Raw genomic sequence first — 14,728 nt, 5'->3', positions numbered from 1 at the left:
GGCTGGAATGAGAGACTGCATGTGAAAGCAGATGGCATAACCTAGATGCTCTCTTTATGTTTGTAACTGTTACTACTGTATTTTACCTAAGCAGTGTTGGTATAGCGCTATGACATTCCCAAATGAACATTAACATAAAGCAGTACTCAAAGGCATCTAGAAGTCAGAGGCCATGGGCTTAAGCTGTACCTCCGCCTTGCAGAGGATTTCAGAGTAAGAATCCTGCTCTCACCTCTCTCTCTCTGTATATGTGTGTGTGTATTTACAATCATCCTTACACATTTGGACCAAGACCATTTTCTTTCTTTTTTTCTTTCTCTCTTTCTCTATGTTCCCCTATTCACAACACAGACCAGACACAGGGCCTGAACTGAGGTGTGTATGGAGTAGGTTTACTCTACCTCCTCTTTCTATGCAGTTAGTATAAGAACACAGCCTGTGGTAAGCATCAGGAGGTTCCAAGACCATTTTCTAAATAGTAGAACAGCAAATGCCAGAGCAAGATGTCCTGTCTCTGATGAAAATGGAGTGGGAGGAAACCCTTTCCTTGAACCCTGTTTCTAAGGGTTCTGGTAATATCACCTCAAACCCACAGAAACATGTTAGAAGTAGGTACTCATTCCAGTTTACTCTATTTCCTAAATAGGTGAAAGTATAGAATACAATGTGGAAGAATTCAAGAAGCTCCAACCCCCTGAATATTGCTAAGTTTTTCACGACCAGAACAGTAGGAAGAAATCACAGAACAGGGAGGGCGTGGAGGAGGAAGAACTGCAGGCTGAGGTCACCATGCACCCCTGCAGGTTTGGGCTGAGCAGTGGTTAGGGGAGCTCCTTGAATTTCCCTTCAGGCAGCATGTTTGTTCTCTCTCAGATGTTTTCGTAAATAATAAATGAATCCTATGATAAACCAGCCTCTCCTGGGGTTGCAAGAAGGGCAGTGGCTATGCCACCTATGAGGCCAGTTTCAGCCCTGTGGGCTCAGGACCCTGAAGGGACAAAGCTGCATGTATGTTCCAAGGCACCCACACATCGCTAGAAATGGCAGACAGCCCCAGCATTCTTAACAGGAATCATTCTTTTCAGAGCTGGGCTGGGGAGAGGCAGCTGAATGAAGAGTGTTCAGTGTTTTCCTATGACACAAGGTCAAGGATGTTTTCAAAGTAAATGACAGATTGTTCTTTGTCCGTCTGTGGCTAAGTGACACCCGAAGTCCCAGGAGGAATAGTTAGTACCTGTCACAAGACTCCACGCCTTTGTCACATGCTCGTGTCAGTTCCTAAAATGAGAATGTGATGAGGTAGCCCTGCACCCCGCCCATGACCTCTCGCCTACTCGCCTACTTTCACCCCATTCTCTTCTCTGGTGTCAGTTTCACAGATGCCAAATAAAAACCTGATTGATTCTGCACTTGGGATCATTGGCTGAACAAACTGAAGTTTGTGATCTCTTCCACTTCCTCTCCTACCCTGTGTGTTGAGAAGTTATTCATGTTAAGTCAAATGGACACCTTTACGATCCCTTTAGAGAAGGGTTTGCTAAATAAATGAACGAAGTAAAATGTTGTTAAGGTAAGCGAGGATTTAACCCAATTAAAATAATAAATGTGGCGGGGGTGGGGGTGGGGGGCCAAGATGGCCAAGAGAAGCCAGCACGGATTGCAGCTTGCAGAGAATGAGACGCAGAGGACTACAGGACTTCATGATTCCAAACGGGGTGCCAGGTTCGTTTCTGTGGGACTGATAGGGTACTGAAAATAGGCGCCGGGGGCGAAAGCTGCCCGGGGGGCAAATCAAGAGCGGGGGTGGGGCGCGTCGCCACCTGAAACGTGCAGCGGGCTCGGAGGGTCAGGGGACTTAGCCCTCTCCGTGCTCCCTTTCGGATCCTGTGCTTACCTCATCCCTCCTGCAACCCACTGTGGACGAGAGCCCTGCCAGACAGTGGGGTGCCGTGGGTAGTGGATGCAAATCTGAGCAGCAGCATGTTGTCACAAGGACCTGGGCGGGAGTTTGGACTAACGCCGGCGGGATGGACTGTCCCACTGAGGGAGGCAGAGTTGAAAGCAGAGAAACAGACCATAAGGCCCAGCAGGCCCCACCTCCACAGAACTCAAACTGAAGCCCTTGCTAGAGAGCTTGGCAGCAAATACACCAACTTGACCCCATCCAGGAAGATCCAGCTGGGGAAGGAGACAGGCCATTGGGAAGGCGGGGCCAATCCCACCTGCAAACAAACTCAGGGAAGGACCACCCACCCAACAACCTCACTGAACCCCAGAGAGCCCAGCAATGCCCTCTACAGGCCAAAAAAGATACAGCTCCAACCTCAACAGAAAAAAAGGGTCCACTCAGACTCCTCTTGAAATCACGAACTTCAAGGATTAAACGGAGATAAATCCACAAAGATGGGGAAAAAACCAGTGCAGAAAGGATGAAATCATCAAAGAACAGAACACCTCTTCTCCTCCCAGGGATCACAACTCCTCACCATCAAGGGAACAAAAAAAGAGAATGAATCTGATGAATTGACAGAAGCTGGCTTCAGAAGGTGGGTAATAACAAACTTCTCTGAGTTAAAAGACCATGTTCTAACCCAATGCAAAGAAACTAATAACCTTAGTTTCTTTTGTCTTTTAACCTTAGAAAAAAGGTTAGATGAAATGCTAACTAGAATAACTAGCTGAGAAAAGAACATAAACGACTTGATGGAGCTGAAAAACACAGCATGAGAACTTTGCAAGGCATACACAAGTTTCAACAGCTGAATCGATCAAGCAGAAGAAAGGATATCAGAGATAGAAGATCAAATCAATGAAATAAAATGAGAAGGCAAGATTAGAGAAAAAAGAATGAAAAAAAATGAACAAAGCCTCCAAGAACTATGGGATTATGTTAAAATAACCTAATCTATATTTGATCAGTGTACCTACATGTGACGGGGAGAATGAATCCAAGTTGGAAAACACTTTTCATGATATTATCCAAGAGAACTTTCCCAACCTAGTAAGGCATGCCAACATTCAAATCCAGGAAATACAGAGAACACCACAAAGATATTCCTCAAGAAGAGCAACCCCAAGGCACATAGTTGTCAGATTCACCAGGGTTGAAATGAAGGAAAAAATCCTGAGGGCAGCCAGAGAGAAAGCTTAAGTCATCCGCAAAGGAAAGGCCATCAGACTCACAGCAGATCTCTCGGCAGAAACCCTGCAAGCTAGAAGGGAGTAGGGGCCGATATTCAACATCCTTGAAGGAAAGAAGTTTCAACCCAGAATTTCATATCTGGCCAAACTAAGCTTCATAAGTGAAGGAGAAATAAAATCCTTTACAGACAAGCAATTGCTGAGAGATTTCATCACTACAAGACCTGCCTTACAAGAGCTACTGAAGGAAGTACTGAACAGGGAAAGGAACCACCAGTACCAGCCACTGCAAAAATGTGCCAAATGGTAAAGAATAACAATGCAATGAAGGAGCCACATCAATTAGTGGGCAAAACAACCAGCTAGTAACAAAATGGCATGATCAAATTAAAACATAACAATATTAACATTGGATGTAAATGGCCTAAATGCCCCAATCAAAAGACACAGACTGGCAAACTGGATAAAAAGTCAAGACCTATTGGTGTGCTGTATTCAGGAGACCCATCTCACATGCAGAGCTCACATAGACTCAAAATAAAGGAATGGAAGAAGATTTACCAAGCAAATGGAGAAAAAAAGAAAAGAAAAAAAAAAGCAGGGTAGCAATCCTAGTCTCTGATAAAACAGACTTTAAACCAACAAAGATCAAAGAGACAAAGAAGGGCATTATATAATGGTAAAAGGATTGAGGCAACAAGAAGAGCTAACTATCCTAAATATTTATGCACCCAATACAGTAGCACCCTGATACATAAAGCAAGTTCTTAAAGACCTACAGAGAGACTTAGACTTCCTTACAATAATAGTGGGAGACTTTAGCACTCCACTGACAATATTAGACAGTTCAACAAGACAGAAAGTCAACAAGCATATCCAGGACTTGAATGCAGATTTGGACCAAGTGGACCTAATAGACATTTACAGGACACTCCACCCCAAATCCACAGAATACACATTCTTCTCAGCCCCACATTGCACTTACTCCAAAGTTGACCACACAATTGGAAGTAAATCACTCCTCAGCAAATGCAAAAGAATGGAAATCATAACAAACAGTCTCTCAGACCATAGCACAATCAAATTAGAACTCAGGATTAAGAAAAGCACTCAAAACTGCACAATCACATGGAAAGTGAACAACTTGCTCCTGAATGACAAATGGATAAACAATGAAATGAAGGCAGAAATAAAAATGTTCTTTGAAACCAACGAGAATGAAGACACAATGTACCAGATCCTATGGACACATTTAAAGCAGTGTCTAGAGGGAAATTTATAGCAATAAATGCCCACATGAGAAACAAGGAAAAATCTAAAATCAACACCCTATCATCAAAATTGAAAGAGCTAGAGGAGCAAAATTAAAAAAACTCAAAAGCAAGCAGAAGACAAGAAATAACTAAGAGCAGAGCAGAACAGAAGGAGATAAAGACACAAAAAACCCTTCAAAAAATCCAGGAGCTGGTTTTTTGAAAAGATCAACAAAATAGACCACTAGCTAGACTAGTAAAAAAAGAAAAGAGAGAGGAATCAAACAGATGAAATAAAAAACGATAAAGGGGCCAGGTGTGGTGGCTCATGCCTGTAATCCAGCACTTTGGGAGACTGAGGCGGGTGGATCACGAGGTCAAGAGATCGAGACCATCCTGGCCAACATGGTGAAATCCCATCTCTACTAAAAAATATAAAAATTAGCTGGGCATAGTGATGCGTGCCTGTAGTCCCAGCTACTTGGGAGGCTGAGGCAGGAGAATTGCTTGAACCCAGGAGGCGGAGGTTGTAGTGAGCTGAGATCACGCCACTGCACTCCAGCCTGGTGCCTGGTGATGGAGCAAGACTTTGTCACAAAACACAAAACAAAACAAAACAAAACAAAAAAATGATAAAGGGGAGATCACCACTGATTCCTCAGAAATACAAACTACCATCAGAGATTACTACAAATAACTATGCACATAAACCAGTAAATCTGGAAGAAATGGATAAATTCCTGGACACTTGCACACTCCCAAGACCAAGCCAAGAAGAAGCTGAAACCCTGAATAGACCAATAACAAGGTCTGAAGCTGAGGCAGCAATTAATAGCCTACCAACCAAAAAAAGTCCAGGTCCAGATGGATTCACAGCTGAATTCTACCAGACATACAAAGAGGAGTTGGTACCATTCCTGTTGAAACTGTTTCAAACAATACAAAAAGAGAGAATCCTCCCTAACTCTTTCTATGAGACCAACATCATCCTGATACCAAAATCTGGCAGAGACACAACTAAAAAAGAAAACTACAGGCCAATATCCACGATGAACATTGATGCAAAAATCATCAGTAAAATACTGGCAAACTGAATCCAACAGCACATCAAAAAGCTTATCCATCACGATCAAGCGGGCTTCATCCCAGGGATGCAAGACTGGTTCAACATAACAAATCTATAAACGTAATTCACCACATAAACAGAACCAAAGATAAAAACCACGTGATTATCTCAATAGATGCAGAGAAGGCCTTCAACAAAATTTAACAGCCCTTTTGCTAAAAACCCTCAATAAACTAGGTATCAATGGAACATATCTTAAAACAATAAAAGCTATTTACAACAAACCCACAACCAATATCATACTGAATAGGCAAAAATCAGAAGCATTCCCTTTAAAATCTGGCATTAGACAAGGATGCCCTCTCTCACCACTCCTATTCAAGATAGTATTGGAAGTTCTAGCCAGAACAATTAGGCAAGAAAAAGAAAGTGCATTCAATTAGGATAGGAAGAAGTCAAATTGTCCCTATTAGCAGACGACATGATTGTATCCATAGAAGACCCCATCGTCTCAGCTCAAAACTTCCCTAAGCTGATAAGCAACTTTGGCAAAGTCTCAGGATACAAAATCAATGTGCAGAAATCACAAGCATTCCTATAAACCAATAACAGACAAACAGAGAGCCAAATCATGAGTGAACTCCCATTTACAATTGTTACAAAGAGAATAAAATACCTAGGAATACAACTAACAAAGGAGGTAAAAGGTCTCTTAAAGGAGAACTACAAACCACGGATCAAGGAAATAAGAGAGGACACAAACAGATGGAAAAACATTCCATGCTCATGGTTAGGAAGAATAAATAATGTGAAAATGGCCATACGCCCCAAAGTAATTTATGGATTCAATGCTATCCCCATCAAGCTACCACTGACCTTCACAGAATTGGAAAAAACCACTTTAAACCTCATATGGAACCAAAAGAGAGCCTGCACAGCCAAGACAATCCTAAGCAAAAAGAACAAAGCTGGAGGCATCACGCTACCTGACTTCAAACTATACTACAAGAGTACAGTAATCAAAACAGCATGGTACTGGTACCAAAACAGAGATATAGCCTAATGGAACAGAACAGAGGCCTTGGAAGCAAGGCCACACATCTACAACCATCTGATCTTTGACAGACTGGACAAAAATAAGCAATGGGAAAAGGATTCCCTGTTTAATAAATGGTGTTGGGAAAACTGGCTAGCCATATGCAGGAAGCTGAAGCGGGACCTCTTCCTTACACTTTATACAAAAATTAACTCCAGATGGATTAAAGACTTAAACATAAGAACACACACCATAAAAACTCTAGAAGAAAACCTAAGCAAAACCACTCAGATCATAGGCACAGGCAAGGACTTCATGACTAAAACACCAAAAGTAAAACACCGAAAGTAACGGCAACAAAAGCCAAAATAGAAAAATGGGACCTAATTAAACTTAAGAGCTTCTCACAGCAAAAGAAACAATCAGAGTAAACCAGCAACCAACACAATGGGAAAAAAAATTTCACAATCTACCCATCAGACAAAGGGCTACTATCCAGAATCTACAAAGAACTAAAGCAGATTTACAAGAAAACAAACAAACCTATTCAAAAGTGGGTGAAGGATATGAACAGACACTTTTCAAAAGAAGACAAATATGCAGCCAACAAACATATGAAATAATGCTCATCATCACTGGTCATTAGAGAAATGCAAATCAAAACCACATTGAGATACCATTCATGCCAGTTAGAATGGCGATCATTAAAAAATCTGGAGACAACAGATGCTGGAGAGGATGTGGAGGAAAAGGAACACTTTTACACTGTTGGTGGGAGTGTAAATTAGTTCAACCATTATGGAAGACAGTGTGGCAATTCCTCAAGGATCTAGGAATAGAAATTCGATTTGACCCAGCAATTCCATTACTGGGTATATACCCAAAGGCTTATAAATTGTTCTATCGTAAAGACACATGCACACTTGTGTTCATTGCGGCGCTGTTTACAACAGCAAAGATCTGGAACCAACCCAAAGGCCCACTGATGATAGACTGGACAAAAAAAATGTGGCACATATACATTATGGAATATTATGCAGCCATAAAAAATGATGAGTTTGTGTCCTTTGTAGAGACACGGATGAACGTAGAAACCATCATTCTCACCAAACTGACACAAGAACAGAAAACCAAACACTGCATGTTTTCACTCATAGGTGGGCGATAAACAAAGAGAACACTTGGGCACAGGGAAGGGAACAACAATCACAGGGCTAGGTGGCAGGGTGGAGAGGAGGGGGGACAGCAGGGGGGCGGGGAGGATGGGGAGGGATAACACTGGGAGAAATGCCTGATATAGACGATGATGGGTGGAGGGGATGGAGACAGCAAACCACCATGGCATGTATGTACCTATGCAACAATCCTGCAGGATATAGGATGTACACATGTACCCCAGAGCCCAAATACAATAAAATAATAATAATAATGATAAATGTACTAAAAAGACTTTAAATCAGGTTGATGTGTGAGTCTTTGGTGATACATAGGTTTTTTTTCTATTTTTTTAAATTATGGCCAATCTCCAACTGACTAACACAATGCTGAGAAAGATTATGCATTAAAAAAAAAAAGGAAGGAAGGAAAAGAAAAAAGGTTATATCTGAGTTTATTTAGAATCAGTACCGTGATTGATTAGCAATGTCTGCCCTGGGCTTCATAGGCCAGGTAGGTATTTGCTTCCTTGAGAGTGCTCAAATCCCTTTTAGAAACAGAACTATATAGAAAACAAAAAGGCCTGGCGTGGTGGCTCACGCCTGTAATTCCAGCATTTTGGGAGGCTGAGGCCAGCAGATCACCTAAGGTCAGGAATTCAAGACCAGCCTGGCCAGCATGGTAAAACTTTGTCTCTACTAAAAATACAAAAATTAGCTAGGCATGGTGGCACACATCTGTAGTCTCAGCTAGTCGGGAGGCTGAGGCAGGAGACTTGCCTGAACCCCAGAGGTGGAGGTTGCAATGAGCCGAGATCACACCACTGCACTCCAGCCTGGGTGACAGAGTAAGACTCTGTCTCACAAAGAAAACAAAAATCAAACAAACAACAACAACAACAAAAATAGAATGAAAGCAAATAGCATTAGGTAAGCATTTATTATGTTCTGGACCTACGCTAGGTAGTTTAAATAAATTTTTTATTTGATTTTTTTTTTTTTTTTGAGACAGGGTCTCACTCTGTCACAGCTCACTGTAGCCTTGACCTGCTGGGCTCAAGTGACCTCCCATCTCAGCCTCCTGATTAGTTGGGACCACAGGTGTACATCACCATGCCCAGCTAATTTTTCTATCTTTTGTAGATATGGGTTTTTGCCATGTTGTCCAGGCTGGTCTTAAACTCCTGGGCTCAAGCCATCCACCCAACTCAGCCTCCCAAAGTGCTAGGATGACAGGCATAAGCCACTGTGCCCATCCTGATTCTTATGGTACTTTGAAAAGCGGTAGTAAATACAGGTTTCGTTGGGTCCAAAGTCCACACTTTTGATGAAAATACAATGGAACACTACTGGCAATACATTAAAAGAATCATTAATTTGGGGTTCAGTATGCATGGGAACACTTTCAATTAACATAGTGGAGATAAAGTGGAATAATAAAAATGTTAACACTCAATTCACAAGAAGACAAGAAGAGGAAAAAAAAGAACAAAGAAAAAAGGTGACAAATGGAAAACTAGCAAAATGGTAGCTTTAAATCCAGCATTCCATAATTACATGTACATAGTCTCAATCATCCTACTTTGAAGGAAGAGTTTGTCAGATGGAATATAAAAGAGCTAGACCCAACTAGAGCTGCCTATAAAGACAAATAGACCAAAAGTAAAAGGATGGGGAGGGATAAAATATGCCGACCTTAATCGAAAGAATGCTGGAGTAGATTCAAAACAAGGAATATTGCCAGGGTTGAGAGCTGTATTACCTGATGATAGAGGAGTAGATTTCTCAAGAAGGTCTAACAATCCTAAATGTGTATGTACCTAACAATACAGTCTCAAAGCACATAAAATAAAAACTGATAGTAATGAAGGAGGAAATGGAAAAACCCATAATTATAGATGGAGATATCAACACAATAAGTACACAAAGCAGGCAGAAAAACAGTGAGTCTAGAGAAGACCTAAAGAGCCCTATCAGCCAACTTAACCTAACTGACATTTATTTATAGTACATTCTACCCAACTACAGTAGATAATCTTTTCAAATGCGCACAAAATATGCCCCACTATAATTTGGGCCACAAACGAACATTAGTGAATTTAAAAGAACTGAAATCAAAGTACGTTCTCTGATCACTATGGAATTAAATCAGAAATCAACCAGAGAACGATATTGAAAATCCATTAGTATTTGGAAATTGAACAATATACTTCCAAATACCCCATGGGCCAAAGAAGAAATCACAAGGGAAATTAGAAAATATTTTGAATTGAATAAAATAGCCAAAATGCTGACATTTTACAAAATTCACCTGGTCTGAATTAGTATGGTTTACCTACAGGTTAAAAGCAATGTGCGATTGTGGCAATTTTATTAAAATAGGAGCAAGTAACTGCGCTCTCAGCCTCTAAAATAAAGAGCAGATGGATAATGCCTATAGGACACCCTCCCCTTTCTCTTCCCCTCTTCCTGCATCCCTGGCTTTGTCCAGGCTTCAGTTCATAAGTGCATTTTTGTGAACACATACAATGGAACTCACTCCAGACATCATACCAGTGTTAGGTATTTCTGGGAAAGCATGCTACCCACAATAAAATCAATTTGCAATAAACTGAGAGGCAGAAGGGTCTCTTCTCAAGGAGGAGTTAGCTGACCACTGGCTCTGAGCAAACCTCTGTAGAGAGCCAGAGGCCTGCAAGAAATTCATTCCATCACCATGGGTGAGACGGCCAGAACCGGGCTTAAACGCCAGGAAAAACTAACCTAGATATGAGAACATATAGGTTCCATGTTAACAGTAATAATAACATTTATGTACTGCTTATGCTGTTCTAGGGATTATTTCTTTAATCTTTACAGCAACTTATGAGATAAGTCCATTCTGCAGAGAGGAGGTGAGGCAAAGTGAGTTAAAAAAATTTCCTGGGCTTTCACAGCCAGCAGGGCAGGGATCTCACTGAGGCAGGCTGCTCTAGCGGCTGAGTGGCTTTTGTGGTTCTATGTTTAAATACACCGACTCAGTGAATCTCACCAGAAGGAGGCCTTACGATTGAATGGGGGTAATGGATGCTGAACGGTTGCCAGTGCCTGCACAGGTGAGATACCAGGGAGGTTAGGTGACTTGCCCGTGGCTGTTCATGGCAGATTTCAAGCTAGAAATCAACCCTTACAAACCCCAGTCAGCTGTCCTTTTCCCCACATGACACTGCCTCCCTCACCTGGATGCCCCAGAAGAGTCATTCATATTCCTTGTGACCTGGTGTACACAACTTCCAAAGCACCCATGTGAACAGCTATCGGTGCAGGTGTGGGTATAGTGAGCAGAGCAGAGGCATTATTACTGGGGCACAGTATTAGCACAGTTCTGAGAGCTGGCTGGCATAGGGGAGTGGGAGGGGACAGGGAATTACTCGAGTATGTGGTTCCACATCATATGGACCTGGTCAGAGAGGCTCCAGTCACACATATGAGCTGCACGACCTCAAGTAAGTTACTTAACCCCTCTTCGCCTCTGTTTCTTCATCTGCAAAACTGGGATAATAGTAAGCCTCATAGGGTCACTGAGTATTAACATGGCTGCTGCACATAAAGCACCTAATCTAGTGCCTGGCACATAGGAAGTGCAAAAGCAATGTTGGCTCACATTTTCCAGGAGTTGCTTCTTTGGTCTGCCTAGGAAGTAATTGCTTAAGTGTACACTCCTCTGGACTGAAAATGAAACCAAGTTTTTCTCTTCTCTCCATTACATTCTTGAGAGTGGTTGTTTCTACCCTACATCTTCACCAGGTGCCCACCGGCTTCAGCTTAGAGCCATTTGCCAGTGGGGGCCTGTCCCCACAGTCCAGCTTTGTGCTTTCAGCACACACCCAGCGTCTAGGGAATTCCTCCTTGGATCCAGAAAGGGTGTGTCTTGCAGTGGATTCTTTCCAAAGCTCAGAAGTGGGAGGACTCCATGGAATACTTTAAAGAATATACATGTACAATATATGTATTTGTCAGAGGGGAGAAGGGAGCGTGAAAGAAGCTGCTTGTTTTTTGCTTTCTAGTTTTGAACATTCCGCTTCTTCTGTAGTGAGGTAGGACTTCATTTGAAGTTTTTAGGGAGAGTGTCTCTAGAGTCTTCCTTGAGATCGGCAGGGGTTTTCCTTAATGTTCTGGCCCCTTCCATTGAAAGCATCCAAACGTGCCCACCGGACCAATTGAAATGCTGGAATCCTCCTTGAACCAAAATGCCAAGAATGAACTCTTGGTAATATGTATCAAGAGCCTTAGAAAGATTCACATTCCACAGTGACACTTTGTGTGTGTGAAGATAGATTAAGTATATATACACATACTTTATTTTGAGATGCAGTTTAGCCTAGTGAACAAGAACATGATGGCTATCTAGTTAGCTGGAAGGTTATACCCCAAAATGTTAATGATGGTTTTGTCAAGGTGATGAAATTATATATAATTTTTTTTTCTTTTCATGTATCTAAATTTTTCTACCAAAAGAATCACTTGGGTTATTTATCCTAAGAAAATAGCCACTTATTCTGACAAAGATATTTTAAAAGCATTATTTATGGAGAAAACTATAAACAATGGAAATATTCACCAATGGAGAATTACTTAACTAAGGTGTGGTTCATTCATAAAATGACATATAGTGCATCCATAAAAAATGACATTTACAAAGAATGTTTAGTATTTTGGGGAATAGTCATAATCTAATGTTAAATAAAAAACACAGAATTTAGAACTATATATAACGATATACTCAACAGAATGGCTAAAATGTAAAAGACTGGCTATCTCAAGTTTTGGTGAGAATGTGAAGGAACTGGAATGCTCATATATGACTGATGAGACTGTACAATGGTACAGACACTCTGAAAGACACTTTGACTTTACACATATATAAGTTTAAACATATACATACTTTATGATTCAGAAACTTCACTGCTAGGTATTTGCTCAAGAGAAATGAAGACATGTCCATACAATGACTTGTTCATAGTAGCTTTATTCATAATTGCCCCAAATTGGAAACAACCCAAATGTCTATCAACAGGTGAATGAATAAACTGTGTTGTAACAATACAATGGAACACTACTGAGTAATCAAGAGGAATGAACTACTTAGACCTGAAACAACATGTATGAGCCTCAGAAACATTATGCAGAGTGACAGAAGCAGACACAAAGGAATGCATGCTGTATAATTCCATGTACTGAAATATTAGGGGCCGGGCACGGTAGCTCATATCTGTAATTCCAGCAGTTTGAGAAGCTGAGTCAGGTGTATCACCTGAGGTCGGGAGTTCGAGACCAACCTGACCAACATGGAGAAACCCCGTCTCAACTAAAAATACAAAATTAGCCAGGCGTGGTGGTGGGCACCTGTAATCCCAGCTACTTGGGAGGCTGAGGCAAAAGAATTACTTGAACCCGGGAGGCGGAGGTTGCAGTGAGCCAAGGTCATGCCATTGCACTGGGCAACAAGAGTGAAACTCTGTCTCAAAAAAAAAACAAAAAGAACAAAGAAATGTTAGGAAAACAAATATAATCTATAGTGCCAGAAAGATGATCAGTGGCTGCCTGGAGCTGGGGATTGAGGGAATTGACTGAGAAAGGGCATCAGGGAACTTTCTGGGGTAATGGAAATATTCTATAGATCTTGATTGTGGTAGTGGTTCTGGGAGTGCATAAAGAGATATTCTTTGTCACTATTTACAATATGGCTAAGTAAAAGATATTTAGTAGACTGGTTGCGGTGGCTCATTCCTGTAATCCCAGCACTTTGGGAGGCTGAGGTGGGTGGGTCACGAAGTCAGGAGTTCGAGACTAGCCTGACGAACATGGTGAAACCCCGTCGCTACTAAAAAATACAGAAATTAGCCAGGCATGGGTTATGTGCACCTGTAATCCCAGCTACTCAAGAGGCTGAGGCAGGAGAATCACTTGAACCCAGGAGGCAGATGCTGCAGAGAGCCAAGATTGCACCACTGCACACCAGCCTGGCTGACAGAGCAAGACTCCGTCTCAAGAAGAAAAAAAGATATTTGGTATATGTGTGTGTATATCTATATGCTACAGTTTGGATGTTTGTTCCCCCCAAAACTCATGTTGAAATTTGATCCCCAGTGTTGGAGGTGGGGCCTCATGGGGGGTGTTTGGGTACAGGGAATGGATCCCTCATGAATGTCTTGGTGCCATCTTTGTCCTAAAGGTAGTAAGTGAGTTCTTGCTCTATTAGTGCCTATGAGAGCCTGGCACTCCCCACCATAGGCCCCTTGCTTTCTTTCTGGCTGTGTGATCTCTGCACATGCCAGATCCCCTTCGCCTTCCACCACGATTGAAAGTTTCCTGAAGCCCTCACCAGAAGCAGGTAATGGCTCCATGCTTCTTGTACAGCCTGAATAACTCTGAGCCAAATAAAGCTCTTTTCTTTGTCAATTACCCAGCCTCTGGTCTTCCTTTATAACAACACACAACAGGCTAAGACAATCAACATATATACATACACATATGACATGAGATCTCAATTTTGAAAATATAAAGGGAGGCAGAAAAAGAGCAGCGAGGGCATATTTACTGAAAGGTCTCTAGCTTATGCAGTTACAAGAGATTAAACAATTAGTTTAATACTTTTCTGTTTTTTTCTAGATTTTCTCCCATGAACAACTATTAATACGTTAGCAAACAATCTTAAAACATTTAAATTCTTATTTAAAAATTATTTTTATCTTTAAAAATTTTTAAGGACTATTTGGTGATACATATCATAGAGAAGGGTTAAAAAGAGGCAGGGCTGGGTGCATTGGCTCATGTCTGTAATCACAGCACTTTGGGAGGCTGAGATGGGAGGACTGCTTGAGCTCAGAGTTTGAGACCAGCCTGGGCAACATAGTAAGACTCCCCTCTCTACAAAATATTTAAAAGTTACCTAGCCATAGTGGCACAGGCCTGTAGTCCTAGCTTCTGAAGAGGCTGAGGTGGGAGGATCACTTGAGCCCAGGAGGTTGAGGCTGCAGTGAGCCATGATCACACCACTGCACTTCAGGCTGGGCAACAGAGCAAGACCCTATCTCAC

General features: G+C 41.7%; 1 non-coding gene across 1 annotated transcript; it reads right to left on the bottom strand.

The window, feature by feature from the left end:
• Positions 1 to 326: 326 nt before the first annotated feature.
• LOC116528744 lies at positions 327 to 458 on the bottom strand. The gene has a single exon (XR_004259176.1). It is a non-coding gene; the product is annotated as a small nucleolar RNA SNORA51 (small nucleolar RNA).
• Positions 459 to 14,728: the final 14,270 nt, after the last annotated feature.

Source organism: Sapajus apella, unplaced genomic scaffold, assembly GCF_009761245.1.
Source record: "Sapajus apella isolate SASKATOON/1434 unplaced genomic scaffold, GSC_monkey_1.0 scaffold59, whole genome shotgun sequence".
Classification (NCBI taxonomy): Eukaryota; Metazoa; Chordata; class Mammalia; order Primates; family Cebidae; genus Sapajus; species Sapajus apella.
Note: the sequence above shows the minus strand (reverse complement) of the source record. Positions and strands in the feature narration are given on the sequence as shown.